Raw genomic sequence first — 14,187 nt, forward strand, 5'->3', positions numbered from 1 at the left:
ATACTCTTTCGGTAGGTAAGATATTTCTTGTATTTTTAAATTGGCTAAAGTTCTGTTACCGTATTTATCAAGCGTATTGAATTTATCAATAATTTCTCCAATCTTGTCAACTGTTTTGTCTTCGATCTCCAATAATGTGGATTTCTTTTCAACCTTGTTTATATACCAGTGTAACAACAGTCTAACATTTTCACTTGCACATTGATCAGTCGTTCGAGAATGGTAAAAACACTTTCTAAAGCTCATCTGTTTTCTCAGATCGTTGATTCTTGGACAACAAATTTCATCCATATCCCGCACGGACACAGTTTTATTCGATAAAGTATTTTCAATAAAAATCTTTTTTTCCATACCTTTGACTAATACAACATCGTAAGATCCTAATATCCTGTTAAAAATATTCTTCATTTCGAAATATGGAGTGTAACCGTCATTCCAGTCAATTCCATGACAGAATTGCTTAACCCATGTTGCAACCTTTTGTTGTGTTTCAGGTAACGCTGTATATGGAAAAGGTGGTTTGAAAATAATCGATTGCACTTTACTACCTGAAGTTGTGAGAAAAGCTGCTTCCTTCACGATGAACTCATTTTTTAGTCCACGGAACCCTTGGATATCACATACGACTGTTCTGTTCGACATCTTGTTAGCAACTGGAATAAAAATTGTGAATTATCACGTTACAACTTGTTTAATCTCAACCTACTAACCCTTGACCTTGTTCCTGACCTTTTGTTTTCCTTTTTTCACCTCATACTAACTTTTTTACCAAACTTGTCATCGGGTTGTATTCAACGACACGATCGTGTAATATTAAACAATATGCTGTAGTTTTAGCTGCGATTGTACTTTTCGATTCAAACTCTAATCTTATATCCACTGGTCCTGATTTTATGGATTCGTTTTGTCTGGAACAATCGATTACAATTAACGGAGCATGTGTTACAAATTCACTATATGTGAATAGGGGTTCGCCCTTTTTAAAATAGTAGTTTTCTTGAAATTTTACATACATTTCATAAAGAATCGCTAGCTGATTCTTGGACTGATCAAGGTTCATATCGTCATACGGGTAACACTCTGAATTCAAATAAAGTTTTACATTTGAAACGTCACATATATCAAATTCGCTGACATTTTTTTTGATATTGTTTGATCTGTCCGTTTGAAATGCTAATACAACATATCGTGGTTTTTCCAACTGAGTTGATGTTTTTACATTCCATGTCTGTCTATTTGATTGTGGTAATAAAGGATATTCATAAAGCTCCCATGTTCTAAAATTGATGAAAATTGATTGATTTTTTTCAATAACTTTGAGTAAAGATAGTTTTTCTTGATCTGATGGGAATACGTAGGGAACTCTCCATTGAATTTTCTTGATGTTAATGTCCATCGTTGGCTCGATACTTGTACTTGTACCTGCAGCTCCTGTTTCAGTCTTAACCTCACCAAGCATAGCATTTAGGTCAGTTCTTGATCTTATAAGTATAAGTTCCTGTTTAACGTTTAATATAATTTTATTATAATCCTCAGCGAACCCAATTAAAATCTTAAGAGGAATGCAGACATTAAAATAGAAAGTACCTTTATTTGTACTGTCTTCTTTGAGAGTCAATAAACTACCTTTTTCACTCGTCCAGCCTGCATTAGTTAACATTTTAATGTCACTATCATTAAAAGACAGATAACCTTTCATTGTACTTGTAATTCCAACGTTTTTCACCCTATCTATTTCAACTCCACCGATTTCGTATCGTATTTCATCAAATAAATAAGCATATCCGTTATTAATGAATTTTGTATTTGTTGATTTAATCACCCCCTCGATGTAGAGAGTACTGTTGCAGGGATACGTATAGATATCTTGATGTTGGATTGGTATTCTAATTTCATCATTATTGTTGAATGAAGAATTAGCATATGGTTGATGTGCGTGTACTTCTATTTTATTTATCGATTCGTCAAAGTAAATTTGCTCTCTTACTTGTAATATACTACCAGCCATGTTTAATTTTTAAGCCTAATGATACTAAAAAGTCTCTATTACTCTTAGAAAGAGAACCTCTCTTCACGGTGTCCGGTGTAGAAATGTTCACGGTTTTCAAATACGGTATGTTCTTAACTGGGGTGAAGATCATAGGCATGATTACAAACGTTTAAGATGTAATGTTACTGTGATGGTTTCTTCACGGAAATTGATAGGTTTACCATTTTGATCAGTTATTTTAAGGGATATGTTATCAATCGTCCTTGTGTTGATTGGAAGATAGATTATATTGGCGGGAGTTTCAACTATTTTAAATCCTGGTGGAACAGTGGGAAAGAATGTATGTATCACATGACTTGGATTACTATTTACAAACGAAGACGTAATTATATTACACTCCACGTTTATAGTATTGACTTTTAAGACGTTTACCGTTCCATCCGACACATGAGTGAAAAACTTGTTTAATTTTCTATTTTTGAAACCTAATAAAGGACCTATTGAGTCTGAAGGAGTGAAGTCGATGTCTTTGGAACACTTTATCTCACTTTTTAACGTATTATTGTTTGGTTGAATTGTTATCAGTACATCATGATTAATGGGATACGCATTTTTGTATGATAAGCTAGTATCGATGTCAGTTTCTGTTTCACCTCTCTTATCTCCAAGAACCTTTCGTAAATACTTTTGCAAATCTTTAACTTCATATGATCCAGTAGGTATTTCTATACCCACCTCTTCATTTTTATCGGTAAGATAATAAAACATATTACACCCTTCCTCAACATTTGGAATTGAATTAAATGTTTCAAAATTGATGAACCCTAACACGTAATCTCGATCATTTTCTAGTTCAATTTTGGGGAATATTTCACAGCTTAAGAGTGAACTATTTCCCGAAATTACAAATAGGTGAGACATGTTGCTTGTACGATGGTCAAATAATGACTGAGATAGTTATTGGAGAATATTTTAATTACAATCAGACAGAAATTTCAAACACAACTGTCCACATATTTCAGTGTTAAAATTTTGATCCCTAACATAGTTATACAAAATAATACAGTTTTTTAAATAATGTATAACTTCCATTGGTGGTTTGAGGTTCCCAAAACTGTCGTAATACTTTGCATGTGATCCATCTTTACGTAAAGCGACCCAATGAGTCCCGGGCCCATCATCATCGTCTAAGTTTATGATTATCGCTTCTTTATTCCATGGATGCAAAGGCAGTTTATCCTTAGAGAATACTCCTCTAAAGTAAGGTATTTTCAATCGTTTAGCATACCTTTCCAAATCCAGATTGGTTAGTGCGTTTGATCTAAAAAAATACCCATCCCTTGTTTGTATGGTCTCAAATACAATCCTTTTCCTGTTTTAATCTTAACGTCACTTACATTTTCCTTTCTTGCTCTGTTAACTTCGTTTATGGCTTTATACACTGAGGTAGCTCCGCCGGCCAGACTTCCGATGGCAGACAGTCCGGCAAATAATGGCAACAGGAACGGTAACGCTCCTCCAGATTTGGGTATGGGTATGATTCTAGGTTTTTTTATTTGATCCTTTTTACCACCCCTCATCGCATTTCTTGCAGCTTTCAACGCTGCAGGAACCAATACCTTAAGTTCTTTGCTTTTACTCTTTTTAAGTTCGTTTTTAGCCGCCAGTATAGCATCCTTGAGGTGTTTCTTCTGTGTATTTCCATTCTTACTGTCATGTTTCGGACTCCTTTTCTGCCTTTTCTTTGTAACACTTTCTGACTTCGATTTCTTCATACCAGCACCGAGTTTAAGTTTTGCTTTCATAGCGTTCGTTACTAAAAAAGCGTTTACCTTTTCACCGAGTTTAGCGTCCGGAGCCGATACTCTCGTCCACGCCCTATCGGCCAGCAGCCTGTCAGCTTTGTGTCTACTCGTTAAATCCTTGTTCTGAGCGTATGCTATATCGTGTTCCTTGCAGTAACTATCAAGTGGATTGATCCCTTTGTCGCCCCTTGCCAGACGTTTCTCCAATTTAGTACCAGCCCCACAAAATTGGTATCCACCCAACAGATGTGCCTCAAAAGGTAGGTTATCAATAAGCTTATTAATTAGACCTCCACCTCGTTTGAAGCTCAGAACCATACTGATGACCAGTCCTACTTGCTATTCAACTTACCTACCCTATCCCAAAAGTCGTCTTTATCATCATCTTCTGTTGATTTACTTTCTTTCAAGGTTTTTATTTCAGACCTAAGATAAGCTAAGTCATTTATCATTGCACTCATGACATCTGATATGGGCTTACCTTCTCTATTTCGGGACCTTGCAGTCAACGAAGAAGCTGGATAAAAAACCTTAAGCTTTTCATCAATACGTGACATATCAGAGTTTATCCTGTTTTTGAAAGCATCTAATTGTTTACGAGTCACAGGTGAATTTTCATTCTCGCTCGCTTTGACAACCAATTGAATATTATACTTTTTTAAATCTATGACACCATTCATATCAGGTTTAATATAATCCTTTATCATTTCCCTCAGTACCACTTCAACTAAAGTTGTATTGTTGCTTCGTACTGTTTCATCTACATATTCTTTGTTTGCAACATCATGTCTTTCAATTGGCTTTTTGACATTTGTTATTATTGAATTATTGATATTTACTTCACTTTTGTCATCAATGTATAAATACTTCTGCATGAGTGTTCTTGCCTGACCTAAAGTAATGGGAGAATAATTATTTATGGCTTCATTTATATTAATTATAAACTTTTTAAAGTTTAATTCTCCTTTTTCTGGTTTAATGAAGGATTCCACCGTCTTGCTAATTATTTGATTTACCCTAACTAATTCTTTATCTAGATAAAGTTTATTTATTGCATCAGAGTCATCGGTTGGATCTTTTTCAATTTTAAAAAAGCTCAATCGTTTATTCTTCATATTAATTTCATCATTGATACCAAAAGTCACACATTTTAAATTAATCTGTGAATTAACATATTTTTCGATGTATTGTTTAGAAACTACATCCGTTAACTCGGTAGGATCTCCAATATTGTTAATTCTCATTCTTTTAGCATTAAAATTGCCATTTTCATACATTAAAGTATTGCTTTTGAAATAATCGAGAGATATTGCATCTTTTCCATCTACAGGGTTTGATATATTTTTAATATTATGATTTTCGCAATCAATAATAAATTTCTTTCTATCAAACTTAATAGTATCTCGTAGTTCTTTGTCCATACTATTTTGAAAGTACCTCTTATTAACAACATCCATGTCTGATTCAGGATCATTGACATTAACAATTTTTCTCTTTCTTAAATTAACTTGTTTATCCTCTAACAATAGACATTTTGATGAAATATAATTTAAAGTAACGGCATCACTAGAATCGACAGCTTCCCCTACGTTTGTTAACCTTTTGTTTTCAATATTAAAATTTTGTTTATCAGTTAGCTTGAAACCTATTCCTGAAGGTCCTACTACAACGTTTTCTTTGGAAGTAAAACCTATATAACCTCCAAACTTGTCGATACTTGGTTTCATCGTCTTGAAAGTCAAACATCAAATGATGCTATTCTCTTATTTTGATTGATATAACTATGTTTTTATTCATGACGTAATATTTAATTGTGTATAAATATATATTTATATCAGATAAATGAAAGGGAGATAAATTAATCTGAAACAAGGTAGGTAATAAATAACACTGAACACAGATTGTATGTCAAAATAATTTATATTTATTTACAAACATATCAAAATTACAAATATACATAACAAATGTCAAATATAATTGTTACACTTACAAAATTATGAAAAAAAATCTATGTATTAATTTGAAGATTCAATGGTTACAGTAATTAAAAACATAAACAATCAAACTAAATAGATAAGTTAAGTTTACAGTTTTTTTCATTACAGTCATAATACTTTCTATTATTCCACTATTTACATAAATTTACTGTAAAGCTCAAATTACTTGATTTATTTGTAACTAGATAATGTCCCTTCTTACAATGACAGACACATGATTGTCAACAATTATTTCCTCTAATTTACAGTCCGGATCATCGTGATCTTCGGAACCACCGTTTAAGACCCAACACACCCTAGCAACCTTTATTAGGACAAGATCTGCGATGTGACTACAGTAATTAATGCTGAACGGCTCGTTTCCATGATTTATTAGGTTAACCCTGACTACGTCTGTATGGTTGGAGTCAATAGACGCTGGAGAGTCTAAAACTGTCACCCCGAAAGTTTCCGCTTGCCATGCTACCGGTCGAATTTGTCCTTCATAACCTTCAGGTATTCTAATTTTTATACCCGCAGATATGGTTTTTCTTTCTCCAGGATTTAAGGTTATAGTGTAAATACAGGAAGGGAAAAATGCGTGCAGAGGTATAGCAACCCGACCCATGTTCTCGTATTCAGGCATATTAAGGAAGCCCTCGTCAACAGAAAGTTGTTCGTACCTGACCGGTACAGTTTCCAAAAAAACATTATCTGAAAAGTAAAAAACTAAATTAACTTACATACAAATCTAACAAATAATTTGAGCTTAACAAGAATCATTGGTCATTTTAGCTTTTTTTGCAATCAGTTCTTTGTGTAAATCAATTTTCCTTTTTTTATTCTCAATTAGTTTGTAATGGCCATATGCCATGGTATGGATATTATCATTTAATACAAATCTTTTATCATCATGAGACGATAACGCTAGTTTTCGTACTTTCGTTGTGTATACATCATGTTTCCTACTCCTAATTATATTCATTTCTTTGTACTGGTTTTGATTACAAAACAAAGCTCTCTCGTAGTCCTGAAAAGTTATTTCATTTTTAACAACACTTTTCTTTACACCCTTAGCACGTTTCTTACAATCATAATTCTTACTAAGAGTAGTATATAGCTTTGTCCTAAGACCAATGAATTTCTTTAGGGGAACTGATAAAGTTTCATCTTTCATAACACCAAGTCTTTTCTTATTATCGAGAGAGAAACAAGCGTGTGTTATTGGGTACTCACTAGTGTCAAAGTAATGTATATTCTCCTTGATTTGCTCATATACGTCAACTGAGTTTACATTTATAAGGTAACTATCCGTATCTGTATATAATAGTTCTACATTTCCTTGACCAAATACACGAGGAAAAATATCATAAAAATATCTATACATTACGATTTTGCTTAGTTCAAGAATAGCCATACCTACTGCAATGGGTTTGTTAAAATTTACTTTAGTTTTATTTAGATGAACTGCTATCAGTTTTTCTGTAAATATAGTTCTATCACGAAAATTAGGCTTAGCAATAAGCTTATCGAGCCTTTTAGTGCTACAAACTATTTCCATATTCATTCTGTTTCTTACGTTTTCCATACATTTGCCATAAACCGAATTGTTCATGAGTTTGAAAAACTCCTTTTCAAACTCATTTTGCGCATTTTTTCTAAATGTTGTGTTTTTTTCGATGTATCCATACAACCACTTAGACTGAACAAATTTCATACCTCTATGGATTTTAACCAAAACCAATCCATGCTCTACGGCCTGTTTTAACGCTTGGCTGTGAATTATGTAATTACGTTTAGGTTCTAAAGTTGTTAACAATTTTGAATGTTTACTACCTGGTGGTACTTTTCTTTGGGCGCAAAATGGTAAGTCGTTGTGTTGTTCATGTAGATGTGCCGGATAATCTAGATCTACCTCAAGTATAAACCCTACTTCATCATTTTCACCAATATCATTAATTTTATTTTTTACTTCATCAATTTCAACAGGGGTTAACCATTTAAAGTCCTTTAACGGTAAACTTTCTCCCATTGCAGCCCCATAAAGGTTATTTATATCTAGGAATAATATAAAGTTTGAATTATCAACTGTCCAGAGTCCCTGATCCATAGGTTTGACACCAGGTTGTGATTCCGAGTCAAGATTTGTTTCTGAAACTAAATACTTATTTGATGCCTCGCAGTAACGTTTAGTGCACATAGAAATACCACCACGAATACCAGCTTCTATGAACATGTACTGTTCATAGCTTGTTAACAAATCGATTTCAACTTTAGTCAATTTAAGACACGCGTCGAACGAAAGGCCAGGAGCTGTGAAATACCAACCTGGGTCCAAACCATAATTGGATTTACAAACTTTTCGGAAATTTTCAAATACATCGCTTAATAGTAACACATCAGTCTTAAGGTAGATATCAGAAAATTCTCCTAAGGTTTGACAGTTAAATTTGTTCCAAACCTCAACAGCCCTATTATAATCTTCTACAGCAACTTCTGACTTATTTAGAGAGCTGTAAAACTGATCAATAGAAGGCAAGCTAGTCTCATTAAATTTTTCCCAGCCATCTATGTATTCGTAGGGAAAACAGCCTTTTTTTGTAACAATATTAAGTTTATCATAACCGAAATAAGAAAGTGTTTCATTGAATTGATTTTTGTCAAGATTTTTGACTAGTTCATCAAGACTTCTAGACATAAATTTGTACGAATCAAGAAAACGAATTTCAAATCTAGCAGCAACTTTCTTTGATAAAGAGATATACCGTTCTTCTGTATTAGGGATTACCTTTATTTCCATTTCATCATAATCGAGACTTTTAATAATAAAATGGAGGTCATAATTTGACATATTGTGCAAGACTACGGGCAAAAAGTGTGGATTTTGATATGACAAGTTACAATTTGAATGACTTGCACCTCTAAATTTCCCTGTATTAGGGTCGTGATCTCTAACCCTTAAATTATCGGCAGTAAACTGTTCTTCACATATGTGACAGCAAGATGAACGTTCAAACATGTCCACTTCTTCATCCGTTAACTCCATAGGCAACTTATTTTTGTACGTCTCGTACACTTTAAGAGCTTCATCTCTGATCTTTTGGCAAAATACCTTCACAGCATTTTCTCCGCGAAAAAGGACTGGTTCTGATTTTTCACCATTACTTGAAACAACATAATAACAAAAACTTGATGGGTAGTGCTTTTGATAGTCAACAGTTGAAGAGGTAGATTGATTTTGCGTAGCATGTTTAGTTTTGCAGGTGTGGGAGTTCTTACAATTCGGTCTTTTACAGTTCAAACAGCATTGATTCAAATTTTTACAGTTGACTCGGAAACAGTTAATACAACATTCATTGGGATTTTTACAGGTAAAAGAATTGCAATTATTACATGGACTTTTTTGTATTAATATACTTTCAAAATCAGCATATACAATGTACGGGACTTGTTGTTGGTGTTTGAAATTTTTAAATTTAAGTTTACAATTATCTTCATTAGGCATTTCTACAGCAACAGGTTCATGATTGTTACATAGCTGTTTATGTACATCGAAGGTAGGTTTATCATTAAAATGGATTAAACATGATTTACAAACAAATTTTCTTCCGTTGTGGTTAGAGGTTTGCGCGCTTACTAATTTATCAAAGTTTTTAATCCACACATAGTGAGATGTTGTTTCATTTTTCAATAGTAATAAATCACGGTGATCATCTTTTTCTTGTTTTGTTACTTTAATAGGATATACAATATATTCCTCACTATTGTGTTTCTTTTCTATTCCAAATATATTTATAGACATATTGTTTATCTGTTCAAATTTAGGTATTGACTTAAGTTTTACAGGATAGTTAATACAGTCCCAGTCATACGCTGCATTCATTTCTGCATTATCAATATAATTGCGGACTCTTTGTGGATTACGAGGTACATTTTTCGCCCATATACTATACTTGAAGCAATAATCATCCTGATTCTTTACATTTACAACAGCTTTCTTGTTTGCAATGAAAGCTGGTAAGGATATATGTTTACATCCTCTTAATGGATAGTATTTATTAATTCTTAGTTCCAGCCCTATAATACTCTTTAGACTCCATCCTGAACCTTTACCTTGGTGTTCTGATTGTTCTGTTAAAAGTTTATCAAAAGCGTTTTTACAATACGTGTTTAGATCTGTACCTAGTAGTATGGGCTCGTTTGCAGTCTTAAATGACAGTTCTTTGATTTCATCTTCTTCTCCTTCAGTTCTTGCATAGATACATTTTAAAATAATATTACATTTCAGAGTTTTCGACTTAAGAAGGTGTTCTTGAATTTTTGAAATAATCAAAGGTTTCGTGTGATATTTTAAAAAATTACCTATATCGATGTATCCTTCACCATTTGTTAAGTAATAGGTTTTAAGCCTACATTTTGCAGCAGACTCGGTCTCAATAATTGGCAAATAGCCCAATGTATTTTTTAAATGAGTGTTACTTGCAGGGTGATTGTCAGATTCTCTGTACCACGTATTACATGGTTTACAAAATTTGAGTTTAATCGTTGCAAGATAGTTTTGCATCGTTAACAGATTACAATAGAATAGTAATTTATATTTGACAATGATATGGAGTATTTCTTATTCAAATTATAAAATGTATTTTTCTATAATTGGCTAGTCCCTACAATGTATTGTACTATAGTAATTGATGGTTTTTCACTATCTCTTACTATTGATGATCTTCGAGCGCAGCTCAGCCAGGCGTCTGGTTTGAGCCAACGTGAGGTCTGCCGCCGCGGAGATTATTGTCACTGCCCCAGCATACTCCCCAAACCTGGCCTGGAGCGATGTGAGCTTCACACAATACGGCAGCCGTACTCTGTATGTTTGGTCATCCCTCCGTTCAAACTTAAACAAACATGTAAAATAAAATTAATTTATAATATTTTTTTAAACGTGTGTTAAAATAAATTAAGTGCTGTTATCTTCTGTACCTTATCTAGAAATATATCAAAGTTTAGTTATAGGTTTAGTCATAAGTTTAATTTATAGGTAAAAAAAATAATTAATCAACCTAAACATTAATTAACAAAGAAAATAATGATGAACATGAAACGATAAATTAAAGCCTTCTTGTTCCATACAATGACAATTTAGTTTTTGGGCAATCATTTTTGAAATAATCATAATTCAAAATGTAGATATAAAAATAGAAATTGACATTGATAATTTAATTCATAAGTATGATTATTTAATTTAGGGTATTATTACTTGCAAATAAGTTTAATATACAGTGTATTTATCAGATAGTGATATAACATATCATCACTATTGAATCTTAGGTGAATTTGGTTGAAAACATTTTAAAGATATAAAGTATAACGTTTATAAATCTAAAGTTTTTTATCAATAATATTTTTATTTTTTTCCTACCTGAACATTAGGTTGAGGGAACACTGCCTTCAAGATAATGTAGAGGTCTTCAAGACTCTCCAGGCCTGATCCCTCGACGATGGAAACGTCCCAGGTGGAGGGTGTGGTCAGCGCGTTGGAGGAAGACATGATGATAATGATTTTGTGTGCGCGAATTATATATCTATATATATACTGATAAGATATGACGTCTTTGACCTTAACCTCCACACGTGGTATTTACGTTATCAGTCGGAAGTCATTAAACACACACGCTGCAACGCTGCACTTTGTAATGGTTACGCAAATTATTATGTTTTGATAAACTAATGCTGCATCCATGATAATCCCTATCAAGAGTTTTTGCACGCCACGATAAGCCTTGCATCATCAAGGATAATTATCAGCTCAGCGCTAAATATTTATTTAAATATACAAACAGTAGTTTTATGATATAAATGAATTTCAGATATAAATGTACAAATATCCTTATTAAACAAATTGTTTTCATGGTAAACAACGTCATCGTTAAATGACATGCCATAAAAGCGCTTTTAAGTCCACCATAAGTGTTTTTAAATTAATTTATTAAGATATTATTATTTATCCATTATTTCTTACATAAGGCTAACAATTTAACATTCTATTTACTCCACACATTTGGAAAACTATCTACACTCAACACTAAATGGCAGAAGCGAGAAGCGTTTGTCAGTCAAACGTTACCACCTTAAAAATCGAGTTTTAAATAAAAATATTTATAATACATCTTGTCGTACGCCCGACATCAGGTAACAAACACCCTTCCAAACCGACACACCTCCGACACCTTTCCCGTGTGCCAGCCTCCGCGGTGCCAGCTCTCTCAACCGTCCACCCCGACACGCCGACGGAAACTTTCGACACCGTGTGCCAGCTCTCTCACCGTGCCAGCTCTCTCACCCATGTACGTTCTCCCCGTGCCAGTTCTCTCAGCCGTTTAATAACACGGTGGTGCTAGCTCTCTCATTTTTACCCTACTCATATTTTGATCAAATTTGGAAAATTTCTTACTAACTATTAACATTTTACAAAAAAAAAGTTTTACCCTCCCTGATGCAGCAAACCTAAGTATTTGTTAAACTAATTCTATTATAATCGGGAATAAACGTTATATTTTTAAGTAGACATTTCAGTGTAAATCAAATCAGTCAAATGGAAATTCGCTTAGTCTGCAGGTTTGCTGCGGCGGGGTATTTATAGCTATGTATTTGTTCTCTGCTGGTGGATCCGTGACAATCTCAGAGACTTGAGATAGAATATCAGCGTCAATAGAACTTACCACCGTGTCGAACTTGGCTTGATCTGAGACGATTCGTGATCTTCGAAATTGAGCTTCAATTTGAACGAACCAAATTTTTGGGTCAGGTTTCCAAAATTGAGGAACTTTTATAGACAAGTTGGCTATTTCTTGGGTATCCAAATCTTCATTAATGTTCATGTTGTCTTATAAGGGGTCACCAATGAAGTAAATGATAAAAATCAATAGTTGAATGGAATTAAAAGTTTTATTAAAAACAATGTAAAAACTGGAATGTTTATAAAAACAAATACCCCCGCCGCAGCAAACCTGCAGACTAAGCGAATTTCCATTTGACTGATTGGATTTACACTGAAATGTCTACTTAAAAATATAACATTAATTCCCTATTTAAATAGAATTAGTTTAACAAGTACTTAGGTTTGCTGCATCAGGGAGGGTGAAACTGTTTTTTTTTGTAAAATGTTAATAGTTAGTAAGAAATAAAAATATTTTCCAAATTTGATCAAAATACGTTCATAAACAAGCAAACTACAACAGTTGACTTATTCTCCATAAGAATAACATGGGAGTTTTAAATTTACAATTTTTTGGAATTTTCTCCGTAACCATTAGGCGCATAATAACGCTTCAATATACTAATAATTTGTTTTTTTAAGCTCTACAAAGTGGTTTGGAAAAAAATTGCTAAATTTTATGTTTTTTGGGTCAAAAATGGGAAAAACCTATTTTTACCCCATAAAACCCCCCGTAAACCCCCGTTCCCATGGTCCGATCAAGCTGGATGGCGAACTCGTTCGAATAAAGGTTTGCACGTTTGTACCAAATTTCATCAAAATCAGATCATCTTTGCTCGAGTTATCGTGCTAACGAACACATATATATATATATATATATATATAAATAAATAAACATATAAATACCCCCGCCGCAGCAAACCTGCAGACTAAGCGAATTTCAACTCGTCTGATTACATTTTTACTAAAATATTTCCATAAATAAGACATATTATTCCCTATTTAAATACTGTAACATTAGATTTAACGAGTGCTTAGGTTTGCTGCTACGGGGAAGGTAAAAAGTGTTTTTTGACCATACGTCAATAGTATAGGATGAAATAAATAAATTTGCCAAATTTTATCAATATATACCCATAAACAAGTAAACTACAACAATTTTCATGTTCTCCATAAGAATAACATGGGAATTTTTAATTACACTATTTTTGAATTTTCTCCGTGACCGTTAGGCATACAACAGCGCTTCAATATACTAAATTATTTCTTTTTTTAAGCTCTACAAAACGGTTTAGAAAGAAATCGCAAAATTTTTTGTTTTTATGTTGAAAAATGGGAAAAACCCATTTTTACCCCATAAAACCCCCCATAAACCCCCGTTCCCATGGTCCGATTATGCTGGATCGCAAACTCGTTCAAATAAACGTAGGTTTACACGTTTGTACCAAATTTCATCAAAATCGGATCATTTTTGCTCGAGTTATCGCGCTAACGGACACATATATATATATATATATAAATATATATATATATATATATATATAAATATATATATATATATATATATATGAATTTGAACGGATGGTGTTTTTGGCCTCTAGGGACCTCAAAATGAAAAATTAGATCGGTCTCGGGTCCAGGTCTTACCATGAGTACTACGGTAATAGCTTATTCCTTATATAGGAAATTCGCTAAAATATAAAT

The sequence above is a fragment of the Macrosteles quadrilineatus genome, unplaced genomic scaffold (assembly GCF_028750875.1).
Source record: "Macrosteles quadrilineatus isolate MER2022 unplaced genomic scaffold, UCM_ALF_1.0 Scaffold_1__1_contigs__length_201487025, whole genome shotgun sequence".
NCBI classification, from domain to species: domain Eukaryota; kingdom Metazoa; phylum Arthropoda; class Insecta; order Hemiptera; family Cicadellidae; genus Macrosteles; species Macrosteles quadrilineatus.